Genomic DNA, 14,648 nt, shown 5'->3' with positions numbered 1-14,648 from the left:
CTGGTTGTTTGCAGACACCGCTGTGGTACTTTATACATCAAAACTTCCCTCCACTTCCGCACTTTGTTGCTGAACTGTGGACTGTCGGGAGCGCCACGGATGCCCTCGCATCGCCTCAGCCTGCTTTGCGCTTAGAAGGGAGCAGCAGTCCCTGAGCCTTGCTTTATGATCTTTTTCCTTCTCACCCTAGCCTCTTGAACTAAATATAAATTGTACGGACAGTTGTACTGAGAGTATATTTGTATGTACTAACACGAGGATACTTTTTAAATAAAATACAGTGACTATTGGACTTGGTTTAAGACGCTGCAAGCAAATGTCTGTGGGTTTATAAACTGGGTTTTATGGAACCAGAGCAGTGCTCTCTTTTAGAATGTGGCTCCTGGGTCTTAAATGCCCGCGCAGACGATAGGATTTCAGCGTTTCCTTTTAACTATCCCCAAACCAAGAATTTTTGGATCAGAGAAAATGACCCTCTGTATTCTTAATGAACTCATGGACCCATACAACCTGATACAGGACAACCTGATGTATTTATCAGAAAAGGAAAATGGTTTTATTGATTCTTTGAGGACCCAAACAAGATTTTGAATGGGTTCCCTATTCAGTCTGTGAGATTAATTTTTGGCCACCTCTCTTTGCCCAAGAGACCAACTAGACCAAGTACGTTCAGATTCACTAATAGGCAGAAGATATTTTAGACACCCCCCCCCCACCTCTCCTGTTCCTAAATCAGGAAATGCAGAAGCAAAAATTCTTACAAATTTGCTACCTCACCCACATTACACCTGGTGTGAGGCCCGTGGGTTTTTACAACCTTTCTGAAATAACAGACTGTACTTTAGTCACCTGTACTGTTAGACCCAGATGTGCTGCGGCAGTAAGATGTCATAACTCTGGGCCATCCCCGAGCTAATCCTCTTCTCCTAGAGCGTATCTGGCCTTCCATTTGTCTCCGTGACTTAGGCCTAAACTTTTACCTTAAACTCCACAGGAAAGTCACTTTCGTTGTTGTTATTCTGAGGATGTAGATGTGTTTGTATTGATGTTAAAGTATGAATCCCAAACACCTCAATCCTACTGAACACAAAACAAAGTGCTAGACCACACAGGGGCCGGGGGAGTGTGTTTGTAGGCTGGGAGCATGACCTGAAGAAAAGGAGCTCAGTGGTTTTCCTCCTCTAGACAGGCCATTGTTCTCAAGTCTGAAGAGTCATTCAGAGGTGCCCAGAGCACTTTCTCTGGGAGTTGGCCACTTGATCCTACTTCTAGCAAAACTTTTTCTTGAGTTGAACTCTGGACTTTTATTAATACAGAGCCTTTTGTTTAAGACATTCAAACAAAGTTCAAGGATTTCCAGTAATATGATTGTTTTCATGTTCAATAAATAGGTAAATAAACATCAAGAGGCGTCTCAGGAAATGAACGTTAGTGAGAAAAAGAGGTGTGGCATCAAAGAGCCCTGTGCTGTCTGGAGACAGGGTGACTTTGCCTGGCTTTGAAAAAATGTGTCCCCTTTCTGGCCCTCAGTTTCCTCATGTGACACGGGTACGATTTGACTGGATAATCTTCAGGGGCCTTTCCAGTAGTAATGCTCCAGGAGACCATGAGCCTAGATTAGTCCTGGTGTCTTCTCTACCTTGGAGCTTACAGATTGTTCCTAAGTAGGCCAGAGATTAAGAATATTTTCACATTCAGTGGCTTCTTGGGAGTTTGGGTTAACGTTCAGATTTGGGACACAAAAATGGATGGAGGGTATCACGGAGCAGAGACCTGATAATCCGAAGAAGACGGATACCAATGTAGAGAATCCTGTGAATAGCTATTCATTTTCCCCCACTTTCCTGAATTTTATTAAAAAGCCAATGATGGTAAACCTCTAGAATGTAGTCGATTTTCTGGGATTCTTCCCTCGAAAATGTGACATTGGATTTCCAAACACTTGCCAGAGCCATACATGGTTCCCAACTGTACTGAGTAGGTGAGAAGCTGAAATCCTGCAGTGTTCCCAGCCTGTGGTCTGTCTTTGGATCGCCAGTAATTGCCTGAATAGCTACTATGGCTTCATGAATTTTTGCCTATAGCTCTCCGAGGTCTTCCATGTGCAGCAATCACAGAATTTGAGCAGCTTCGTTAAGAACAGCATCTCCTGTTTTAAAACCAAGAGTGTGCTTGTCTAAAGCAACAGGCAAGCCCTCTTTTGTTTGATTGGCTGTAGCGCTGTAGGACCGCATCCTGTACCAAGATGCGAATTGCGCTAAGCATTACCATGTAGTCATCCTGACTCGGAATCTGAAGAGGGTTAGCCAAAGCCATTACACCAGCCTTAAAATCAGGATCATTTACATCCAAATAGTTCAGTGCCTCTACATTGCTGGTATTTTTTGTGTTATCATGTACCAAGTCCTTGTATTTTTCAGCATTATCTCCAAACTCAAGTCCTACAGCTAAACCAAGAAGCCAGTCGATTGTTTCCTGCCAATCTTGAATCTTGAAAGGACAGTTAACATCTCTGAGATACTTTTCAAAGAATTTGGGCCAGTCACTACTGTGGAGTTTCTTAAATTACCTCCGCCTTCAATCTTGTAGTGTCTGATTTTCTGGTCTTCAAGCCAAACAATCAAGTTTCTAAATTCTGGTTCATCGTTGCAGTTGAAGCCAGCAGGGTTGTGGTAGTCGAGGGCCATCAGTTTGCCTTGGAGCACGGCCCCTGCTTCTTGGGCTAGCTGCCTGGGCTTCTCCTGGGAGAGGGGAGGCAAGGAGGAGCGGGCAGCGCAAAGTACTGGTGGCGCTGGATGGCTGTTCATGTTTTAAGGACTTGTTGAGATTTTTGTATATGATTCAACAAGTTGCAACCAGAAAAAAGTTTTTTCTGAATGAGCTTCTGTATAGAAGCAGAAATGATAGCCTTGTGTAGGAAGTGTCTCCAAAACTTTACCAAGAATTCTAAAGGAACTGGGGCGCCTGGGTGGCTCAGTCATTAAGCGTCTGCCTTCGGCTCAGGGCGTGATCCCGGCGTTCTGGGATCGAGCCCCGCATCAGGCTCCTCAGCTATGAGCCTGCTTCTTCCTCTCCCACTCCCCCTGCTTGTGTTCCCTCTCTCGCTGGCTGTCTCTCTCTCTGTCAAATAAATAAATAAAATCTAAAAAAAAAAACAAAACAAAACTCTAAAGGAACTAGATTTTCAGATAGGGTGTGTTTTTCACCTGGGTGAGGCCTGGGAAAATTGAGAGGCCCAACCCAAATATCAGGCTTACTTAAGGGTGTGTATACTTCCTCATTCAGAGAGGGAAGCTCTGGCAGGAAAGATCAGAAGAGAGCTGTAGCTTTTTAAACTCTTTCAAAAAAATGTAGATCCAAAGCTAGTGACCCAGAGCCTATCTGATAGGTATTATTAGATCAAAGGAGTTAAAATATTTTGTGTGTGTTTTATTTATTTTTTTAAAGATGTATTTATTTATTTGAAAGAGAGAGAGAGAGAGTGCAAGCAGGGGGAAGGGCAGGGAAAGAGGGAGGGAAGCTGACTACTGGAGAGTGGTGAGCCCAACCTGGGGCTCAATCCCAGTACCCCGAGATCATGACCTGAGCTGAAATCAAGTCAGTCGTTTAAGCGACTGAGCCACCCCACACCCCTTGTGTGTGTTTTATATTAACGCTAAAGTATCCATGGCACAATGTCTATTATGTAACTGGCACCCTGTAAATGTCGTTGAACTGAAATGAATGAGAGCAGTAATAACATAATATCTTCATGAAAGATTTCAGGCATATCAAAACTTCTCCAAGAGTCTGGACAACCAATAGCAACGGATATCTGAGGTTTATAAATGGTAACTTTCCAACTACTTTCCAACTTCAAGATTTCTTGACAGCAACATTCTCTTCTTTTCTAGTATTACTAAACAAGAGAGTACCTTGGGGCACCTCTTGGTTAGAGAATATTAAAGATAACAGAGGGCGAGGACTTCATTCACTGATTGCAAATAGAAGACTTAAGCAGCAGCAAAGGAACAAATAGCCTGATTTTAAAATGGGCAAAGGACTTGAATAGACATTTCTCCAAAGAAGATATACAAATGGACAACAAGCATATGAAAAGATGCTGAACACCAGTAATTGTTAGGGAAATGCAAATTAAAAAGCACAGTAAGATAGCACCTCACACCTATTAGGATAGCTACTATTAATAAAACAAAATAAAAAAGTGTCGGTGACAATATAGAAAAATTAGAACCCTGACATACTGTTGTCAGGAATGTAAGATGGTTCAGCCCCTGTGGAAAACAGTATGGGGGGGGGAGTCCTCAAAAACTTAAAAATAGAACTACCATATGTATGATCCAGCAATTCCACTTCTGGGTTTATAACCCCCCAAAATGAAAGCAGGGTCTCAAAGAAATATTTATACACCCATCTTCATGGCATTATGTACAGTAGCCAAAATGTGGAAGCAACCCAAATGTCCATCGATGAAGATGGCATAAGCAAAATGTGGAATATACATGCAATGGAATATTACTGAGCTTTAAAAAGGAAGGAAATTCTGGCACAGGCTACAGCGTGGAGGAATCTTAAGGACATAATGCCAAGTGAAAGAAGCCAGTCACAAAAAGACAGTGTATGATTTCACTTATATGAGGTATGTAGAATAATCAAAGTCAAAGAAATAGAAAGTAGAATGGTGTTTGCCAGAGGCTTGGGGGAGGAAGAAATGGGGAGTTGTTTATTGGATATAGGGTTTCATTTTTTGCAAGATGGTAAGTTCTGGAGATTTTTTGCACAATGTGAATATACTTAACACTATTGAATTATATACTCAAAAATAGTTAAGATGGTGAATTTTACATTATATGTATTTCACCGTAATTAAAAATGTTTAAATAGAGCAAACATTTTGAAAAAAGATGTAAGTAAAAGGAAAAAAATAGGTGAAAATTGTTCTCCTATCAACAAATTGCCAGGATTACCCAGAACTATTTGTTTACTCTTCCCGAATTATAAGTTTGCTATATCCTAAAATATGGGCTTTAACCACCACAATAAAAAGAAGGGCTTGGGGCCTGGGTAGCTAGAGCCCTCTCATTAGGGTGACTGTGCACTTTATTTTTTATTTTTATTATTATTTGGGGGGGGAAGGGGAGTTTTCCAAGGAGTTTATTTGGGCAGACCTGACGGCAGGGAGTCTTTGCATCTAAAAGAAGGTGTGGGGCCTCTTGGTGGCTTGTGCTGGCGCCACAGGACCCGGTGGGGCAGCTGGGACTTGATCCGGGAGCAGCAGCACGTGCTGGCTGCAGGCTTCTCCACCTTCCTGCTCCGGATCCAGTGGGCGCCCAGGTCCGGGTAGTACTGGGTGACAGCGCCCCCAGTGGTCAGGTGCCGGGACTCCCCGTACAGGCCTTGTATGGGTGCAGCTCTGGGAGTCAAAGCGCAGCCAGGCCCCGAAGTTCCAAACCCGCCAGGGGGGATTTCTCCAACACCTGTCTACACTCGACAGTTTCCCCTGAAGACTTCTGCATCTTCTTCGGCTGAGACACAAAGCACCAGAAGGGGGACTTGGCGACGACATGATGAGGGGCAAAGATTTGCATGCGATGGAGGGGCAGAGTGCGGCGTAGGGAGGGCGGGGGGGGGGGGGGGGGGCGGGGCGGCGGGATGCGGGCAGGCAGCTTGGCCAGGCCTTCAGGGCGCCGTCCCCAGTCTCGCCACCACCCACGAAAGGCGACTGTGCGATATGTTGTCCGAACTGGAAAAACTCATGAGAGCAAAAGGGGGTGCTACTAATGATCACCGCCCCCCCATGAATGGTCATTCCCTCCTTCTCTGGAAACAGGTTGCCATTTGTAATTTGCAACTTTTGAGCATTAAGTCTATTTATTTTATTTATTTATTTTTTTAAGATTTGACAGAGACAGAGCATGAGCAGGGGGAGCAGCAGAGGGAGAGGGAGAGAAGCAGGCTCCCCGCTGAGCAGGGATTCCCGCCCTGAGACTCAATCCCAGGAGTCAGACGTCCCCTGGGATCAGACGTGAGCCTAAGGCAGCGGCTTAACCGGCTGAGCCACCCAGGCGCCCCGCAGCATTAACTCTAATGTATGTTTTCATATTTTCAGCTACCTAACCAAAGGATTAGAAATACTTGGATAGAATAATCTCAAATATCAGCTGTCGTTTGTTAATATTAACAAAAATCTTAGGTACTTGTTACAAAGCAGATAGATATAGCAACTCTAAAAAAAAATATAAATTGTGTTGTAAATAGAGCTATTTCCAGGGCAGTGAACACTTAACAAGATAGATTTTCAGCCAGTCTGTGTTTTGGGAAAATGTTAAAAGGATTTTTGTGCACTGCTCTGTGCTTTGAGGTGGACAAAGACGTGGAAGTGCTGTTTCTGCCTTTAAGGCTTTAGGACCAAGCAATGCGCTCGAGAGCACCTGCCCCTAGTGGTGTGTTTGCACGTGTTCCGGTGCCGCCGGAGTGATAGAAATAACATGTTTCGGTTTAGGGGGTCACCATAGGGAAGCCTAGAACCGATGAGTAGGGTTGGTGCATGAAGGTCGTTACATAGGCTGGAAACTTATTTAGAGAACAGGCTGAAGTTTTTCTTTACTTGTTTAGAAAAAAAATAAGATCACTCTATTACTAGCAGCCCTGCTTTGTCATACTTTCTTATGGTTCTTCCATCTTGAGGCATCAGTTAGGTTAATTTTAAAAATCACCTTTTCAAAGAATTTTTGGCTTTTTTTCCCTTCAAGAACAAGGAAACTTTAACTCTTACTTACCTTGAAATGGAATTCAGTATCTGAAGTCAGGAAATTTGAGTTCGTGGCTTGGACTTTCCTACTGTTTTTACAGACCAGGTTGCCTTGAAAAAAAAATGTTCTTGGGGTACCTGGGTGGCTCAGTCAGTTAAGCGTCTGCCTTCAGCTTGTGTCAGGATCTCAGGATCCTGGGATTGAGCCCCTCATCAGGCTTCCTGCTCGGTAGGGAGTTTGCTTCTCTTTCTCCCTCTCTCCCTCTGCTCCTCCCCACTGCTCATTCTCTCTCTCTCAAATAAATACATACATAAATAAATAAAATCCTTAAAAAAAAAGAAAAAAAAACGTTCTTAACTGGCAGTCTTTCTCCTCATTTGCCCAATTCACTGCTCTCTACCAGTAGAGTTTGATGGCACACATCCAGGCAGGAATGGAGAACAAGAGCCATTTGGTGTTCTGCCTGACCCCGCAAAAGGCCCAGGGGCGAGGGTGGCTTCCCTGTGTGTCTCCCTTGAGTGCTGGGACATGGGGGCTCCTTAGATCGCCTCTGTTCCCAAGGCAGCATTGTGAGCTCAGTCTCCACCAGACTCGGAGTCCGAAGTTGGGCATTGGAATCCTAGCTCTCCCATTACAGACACATGGCCTCCGGCAAAGTGACTGAAATTCTTTGAGCTTCAATTTCCTCATCTATAAAATGAAAGTAATTCCTGTTCACAGAACTGTTGTGCGAACTCCCTGAGGGGGGAAAATTCACAGGACAGGACGGGCCTAGTGTGGAACCTGGCATAGAGGAGAGATCTGCTAAATGCTATTTTGTGTTTTCTCTGATAAATGCACTGTGGGGGAAAAAAAGCCACACAGGTGTGCCCCAAATTGTATAGATATACATTTGCTGACAGTTAAACATTTTTTTTAAATGTTATTTCCTGTTTTTAAGAAATGTGCAGGTTAAAGGAGCGGAAACATAGCAAAAGTGCCAAAGCGTAATAAAATGATCTTTCAGTTAGAGCCAGCCATCTATCTCTCGGCAACTCATTGTCTCCCGCAAAAGTCAGGAAGAGCGGCATCGTCCTTAGTCCCACACTCCTCTGCCAGGGGGACATCCGACTTGTGGCCTTCAACGCATAGGACTCTCACACTCTTGCTTAGAGCGATGGTTCTCAGTCTGGAGCATGCAGCGGGATGCCTTTGAAGCCTTCTGAGTCATGAGGTCTGGGGTGGGGCTGAGCGTTGGCATTTCTAACAAGTTCCCAGGTGATGTTGACGCTGCCGACCTGGGTTCGCAACACCTGCCACTGGTGAGCAACTTCCTGCTGCCCAGTTCTCTTTCTCCTGCTTTAAAACTTCTATTAAATTAACTTCCCAAACGCTCTCCCTTGTCAGTAAAATAAAAATATAGAAAAAAAATGTTGCCCCCACTTATCTTTTATCTTTTAGATCGTAAGCTCATGATGACTGCATTCCCACCCTGCCCCCAGTGATAGGGTGAAAAAAACACAGGTTTTGTAGTCAGACAGATTCTAGTTTAAAATCTTGACTCTATAACTTACTAGCTCTGTGACTTGGACAAGTTATTTAACCAGTTGGAGCCTTGGTTTTCTTGTCTGTGAAATAGGACTAGTGATTTTTGCATCTTGGGAGTTTTGGGGAGACTTGAATGTAACCTCCTAGTACAGTTCCTGACCATGATGAGAATATCTAATATTTATGGGGCATTCATTGTGCATTAGACTTTCTATTAAGGTCTTTACACATATGGACTTACCTGTTCTTCACAATAGCTAACCTATACCCCCTATGAAGAAAGTTCCATTTTACAGATGAAGAAACTATGGCACAGAGAAGTGATTTGCTCAAGACCAAACAGCTAGGGGAACTGGAATTTGAACTTGGTCTAGATCTGGAGACCACATTCGAAGTCATTGTGCTTTGCTGCCTTCACAGTGTAGGCTTATCGTTGCACCTTGCTGGGATCCAGTTTCTACATGACACCACAGAAGGAGGGGTCCGAGAAAACAGTGGTTAGCAGTGAATGAGATAGTGACTGCACTGTGCGCAGTATTGGGCCAGGGCCAGGTGCGACGTCCATGCAAAGCACTTGAAGACCCTGGTTGATTTGCTAGCCAAGGTAAGTCAGTATTTGTGTGCATGCGTGTGTGTGTATGAGAGAGAGAGAGAGTGGATGTGTGAGTGTACACGCTGTGGGTAGATAGCTGATCATCCATTTTACACCTCCAGGCCCACAGGTGGTTGCCTGGCTGGCTGGGCCTCGCATGGTCCCCAAGGAATGCACTTGTGTGTAATTATGTCACCCTCTAGTGGCTACTTCCCCGTTAGCCCTTTCTCCATGGAACAGCCCACTCGGTGCTTTTTCCAAATGAGACTCCGTGAGCAGAATGTGAGGGAGACTTGGGCACGCAGGGGCCGGGCTGAGAGAAGAGGAGCGTGGCCCAGGGCAAGAAGAGAGTGGGGGGTGTGAAGAATGGAAAACGCACTACTGGAAATAGCGACTAGTCCGCTCCGGCGGGGAGGAAGGGGAGGCGGGAAAGGCAGAACATTCGGAGAGAGGGGAGGACGGAAGGATGTTGGTCTTGAGTGAGGCTCCTAACGTACGGTTTTCACCAAGTACCATTTTGTATTTGTGGGACCGGACAGTTACTGCACGCAGAGCTCTTTCCAGAGCTTCAGTACTGAGGGCTGAAGTAGAGCGGAGAAGGAATATTCTTGGCCAGTTTCAGTTCTCTTTTCCAAGGGAAGTAAGCACAGATTGTGGGGCTAACAAAGGCTGGCTACATTCCAGGCTTTCACCACCCTGGAATGGAAGGCTAACTTTCCTGCCTCTCCATAGCCTGAGGCTGTGGTTCTTTCTGCGGTGAAGGTCATCCTCATGGGTTTGTCATATCTTGATAAATATTTCAAAAGGCAAGGAGGCATCAAGATCAATCCTATTCAGAACTGGTTTGTAACTCCACATTGGGCCTGGGACTCTGCTGTCTAAAGCCTTATTGAGCCAGAGTTTGAAGGTGATTCCTATTTTGAAAAGGTACTGGGGCCGAGCCAGACTTTTCTGGAAAGTTCTATGTGGACGAACAGAGCATTTACATTTCTTACATAATGCCAGACCCAGAGGAGTCTGAGGGACCAGCTCTGGCCCTGTTGCAGAGCTCACAGCCAGCCTTCCCTTTTCTACCAAGAGGGTAGGGTTAAAGGTTTAGAAAATAACCAGAATTAACTCTTCACACCCCAGAAGAAAGATGGTTAGGAGATAAAAATCAGATCTTTACATCATGTGATACTGCTGTTTTCCTGAATACCAGTCATTCCTGAAGATGTCAGTAACACCAAGCACTGGCTTTTCCCTCTTCTGGGAGGGATGGGAAAACAGTACAAAAACCTTGTCCAAATGTTTTCTAAATTTGGAACAACTTCTCTCAGTTTCAAGGCCTAGAATTCAGTGAGGTTTTTTTAATTTGTTGTTTACTTCTTATTTTTAAATTTCACTTACCATTTAAGGCCAAAGTGTTCAAGTAACTTACTCAAATAATCAGTGGCTGCTGTTGTAACTATCGAGAATTCTTTGATTTAGCTGGATGAGGGCACAAACTGAAATTGGACTTGTCAACATTTTGGCACAATGACAAAACTTATTAATTAGATGACACCTTCCCTTTAAAGCTCTGAGAGCGCTGTGTGGACATTTAATGGCAACACTTTGTTTGTTTGTTTGTTTGTTTGTTTGTTTGTTTGTTTTGCAAATGGAGAAAATAAAGCCTAGAGTGAAGAAATGATTTTCTCAGGGTCGCGGGGACAACTGAGGTTGGGTGCATCTTTCCTAGGAGCTGCAGAGTATCTTTGAATTCTTGACTCAGGTGCACACGCAGGATTGCCTTTGTACTCCATGTGTGCAGTGGGAAGGATACTCAGACATTGGCAGGAGTACATGGAAATTTGATCCCTTATGCTACTAAGGGGTGAGGATTGCTAATGGATTTAACTGCAATAAGGGAGGACCAGCGAGCGTTTTATTTTAGAGTGATTATGTGTGTCACCCAAGCATGTTAGTGACACAGTGCTGTGGGAAAATGGAAAACAATCTTTGGGATCCTCTTTCAGTTTAGTCCTCCATTTTTCTGATTTTAAACCTATAAATTTTAAAAGTTTGGCACCATTTGAAAAAGAATGTATAAACTAAGAAATGTAGCTGACAGAGCTAAAATTGAATTAGCTGGCATTATGATTTCATCGGCAAGGTGCCTTAGTCTGTAACGCATCACTATAGAGACTCACGTTTGCTTTCATACGCTACATTTAATATCCTGATTATTATAATTTTCAATACAAACATAGATTTATTAAACACATTCTGGGGGTGCCTGGCTGGCTCAGTTGGAAGAGTATGCGACTCTTGATCTTCGGGTCGTGAGTTCAAGCCCCATCCGCGGCTCAGTTGGTTAAGCATCTGCCTTCAGCTCAGGTCAGGAGCCCTTGCTCAGCAGGGAGCCTGCTTCTCCCTCTGCCTGCCACCCCCCTGCTTGTGCGCCCGCGCTTTCTCTCTCTCTGTCTCTCTGACAAATAAATAAATAAAATCTTAATAATAAATACATTTTAAAAAAGAAAAAAAACCTTCTGTAAGGTGTCCTAAACTGGTAGAAAGTTGTAGCTACTACATGAATTACTATGCTAACTGAAGTTTTTCTGTGTTCTATAGCGTAAGATAGTAAGGGCTTAAAATTTGAGCACTTCTAATCCTTGACCAACATAAGAATCATATGGTTAACATTAGATCATCTTAAATTATCCACAGCTCTGGGAGAAAGCTGGCTGTTCAGTTCTGGTGTGTGGATCATGTTCCAAACTGAGGGTTTTGTTTGGTTGGTTGGTTTTGCTTTTTTAAAAATATCAAGTTTTATTTTTATTTTAAAGTGTTTATTTTTTAAGATTTTATTTATTTATTGGAAAGGGAGAGAGAATGAGCAGGGGAAGGACAGAGGGAGAAGCAGACTTCCTGCTAAGCAGGAAGCCCGATGCGGGGCTCAATCCCAGGACCCCGAGATCACGACCTGAGCAGAAAGTAGACAGACCGCCAGTTAACCGACTGAGCCACCCAGGCATCTGTACTTTTTTTTTTTTAAGTTTTATTCATTTAAATAATCTCTACACCCATTGCGGGGGCTCTCAAACTCATAACCCGGAGATCAAGAGTTGTATGCTCCTCTGACTCAGCCAGGCAGGCGCCCCTCAAGTTTTATTTTTTATTCTGTTCGTTTGAAGTCTAAGACAAGGGACACCTGGGTGGCTCAGTCGGTTAAGCGTCTGCCTTCGGCTCAGGTCATGATCCCAGGGTCCCAGGATTGAGCCCCGAATCAGTGGGGATGCTCAGTGGGGAGCCTGTTTCTCCCTCTGCCTCTGCCTGCTGGTCCCCCTACTTGTGCTCTCTCTCTGACAAGTAAATAAATATAATCTTTAAAAAAAATGAATTCTAAGACAAAGCTGGAAAGGGAGAATTGAAGACCTGAAAATAATATTGCCTGCTGTTGCTGTTTTACCATGGAAAAGAAATGGCTCCCCCCCCACCAAAAAAAAAAAGTTGGCGGGAATTAAGTTTGTGCTGTTATGCAAGAGAAGGCACCCAGATTACATATAAAAGTTAAACTGCTTTCACACCCTGTTCCTAAACATAAGAGATGCAAATATGTGGCAGCAGTAGGTGGGAGCCCGAATGTTTTCTTAAACATTTCTTAAATGTTAGCGATCCTGAAAGACTTCTAAACAAGCAGAAAATTCTATTCTCAATGAGTGTCTGTGTGCCTAACTCCTGCTTGGGTGGACCTCCTTTTGCCCCCCTCCTGCGCACAAAAAAGAATAAACTCTCTCTAAACATCGAAGTAAAATCAACTACAATAACACAGCTTTTAAAAGGCACGTCAGAGATCCGACTGAGCTCTCCTGCATTTTTCTGTAGCGTGTCGATTTGACGTGCTCGTGGCTAAATGGTTCCTGATCTGGGTGATGGTTTCGTGGGTGTATACGAATGTAAAAATTCACCAAGCTGTATATTTAAGATGTGTGCATTTTTCTCTATGTTTTGTTTCAATAAAAAAGCTGTTTGTTTGTGTAAGTCAGAGGGGGTTTAATGGGTCAAGGAAAGTTTACTTCTATGCATAGAAATTGTCACAAGTTCTGTTTGTTGAACAGGCTAACCAAACAGGTAGAGATTCTGCGGCAGCTGCTGCCTAGAATTTAACAGGATGGGAACTTGGCGCTACCCCTCAACCCCACAGCCCTGTCTTGCCTGTGATTGTCACTCCCTTCCTGGACCCTCCCTGGCCTGGCTGCGCTCAGGGGAGAACGAGGGCGAGGATTGCGTCCTCACCTGCGGGCCTCCGCTCCGGTCCTTCAGCCCCTGGTGCAGTGCGTGCCGTCAGCACTCAACAAACACTGCGTCTAACTCTGATCATTTTTCTTTGGCTACTATATGTTGGGGGTGGGGAGTAGAGTGGGAGAGAGAGGGGGAGAGGAAACTGTTTCTCTAACAATGGATCAGTGAATGAATCCTTGTTGTAGGAAACAACCTGGGGGCGGGGCAGGAGCTGGAATAAACACACAGACATTCCTGGTTTTGCCTCAGTCACTGAGAATTGTTTCCTTAACATCGGAAAAATGCAAGAGTTTTAGCGTTTGCTGCACGCCATTCTGTGCTGTTCCCTGCTGAGCCAAACCGGGTCACATCATACTTGCTATGTTACGCTGTGCTGTTTTCCATGGACTTTTTGGTTGTTGATATTGGCCTTTTAGGGTTGGGTGTGCGGTTTCTCTCACACAAACATGAACGTGTTTACCACCGAAACGTTCCTAGGGGTCTGGTCATCTTAAGCTGGAAGTTGTCTTCGGGATGCGTTTTTACATTCCTGTTCTTGCTTCCATCTGTGGGAGCTCTCCCGTGGCTTTCTGTGGCTTCCCGTGGCTTCCCGTGGTCTGGTGGATGTGCTACATAGGAGTAGAAAAATGCAGCTTCTCTGAGGCAGCCAGGAAGTCCGGCAAACCACGGTGACGCTGTGTGCCGTTAACGCCCATTTGTCTGTGGCCCATCAGAGCTTCAGATCCAGCTGCCTGCCTGTTGCTGCCACCCCAGACAGTGACATCCACAAGGACAAGGCCCTTTTCGAGAAGATCAAGGACACTCCTCCCTTATCCGTGTTCCAGTGGCGGCAATCGGACAAGATTCCTGCTAATGTCTCCTTGATTTCAACTCGGGGGTACTGGCTACTGGGCAGTTTTTGCAGAGAATCCTCATTAGAATTTCCCTCTCTGGGGACGCCTGGGTGGCTCTGTCGGGTAAGCGTCTGTCTTCAGCTCAGGTCATGATCCTGGAGTCCTGGAATCGAGTCCTGCATCAGGTTCCCTGCTCAGCAGGGGGTCTGCATCTCCCTCTGCTTCTGCTTCTCCCTCTGCTTCTGCTCTCTCTCTCTCTCTGGCAAATAAATAAATAGAACCTTCAGAAAAAAAAAAAGAATTTCCCTCTCCGTCAATTTTTTTAAACTCTTATTTAAAAGGAATTTCTTTTTTTTTAAATGGAATTTCTAAATGCTCTTGAAGCCAACAGCGTTGTTTTATTTTGCTGATAGAACCCAGATGGCGGGAGAGTTGGTTTTTTCCATCATTTGACTCCCCGCACACGCCCTGTGTCACCTAGGCGCAGGAGGCAGATGTCAGGATGGTGCCACGGCCAGAGCACGGTGAGGTTCGGAGACTCAGAAACATGCCTTCTGATGCAACACGTCTGTTGTCTGTGTCACTTCACCGCATATCTCGTTACAGGGTTTCTTTTGGCAAAAACACATTTTTGAGCGAGGGTTAGCCAGGCAAAGCCAGGGCCCCCTCGGCCAGTTGAGT

The 14,648-nt window shown here is 44.7% G+C and overlaps 1 protein-coding gene and 1 pseudogene across 1 annotated transcript in view; one reads left to right on the top strand and one right to left on the bottom strand.

Annotated features, from left to right (window-relative positions):
• Positions 1–14,648, top strand: part of WNT5B (Wnt family member 5B) — a 99,075-nt gene that overhangs the window by 53,817 nt on the left and 30,610 nt on the right. The gene's annotated exons all lie outside the window — the stretch shown is intronic.
• Positions 5,192–7,962, bottom strand: LOC113258102 (60S ribosomal protein L18a-like; annotated as a pseudogene).

The sequence above is a fragment of the Ursus arctos genome, unplaced genomic scaffold (assembly GCF_023065955.2).
Source record: "Ursus arctos isolate Adak ecotype North America unplaced genomic scaffold, UrsArc2.0 scaffold_26, whole genome shotgun sequence".
NCBI lineage: Eukaryota > Metazoa > Chordata > Mammalia > Carnivora > Ursidae > Ursus > Ursus arctos.
The sequence above is the reverse complement of the archived record's forward strand: the minus strand, read 5'-3'. Positions and strand labels throughout refer to the sequence as shown.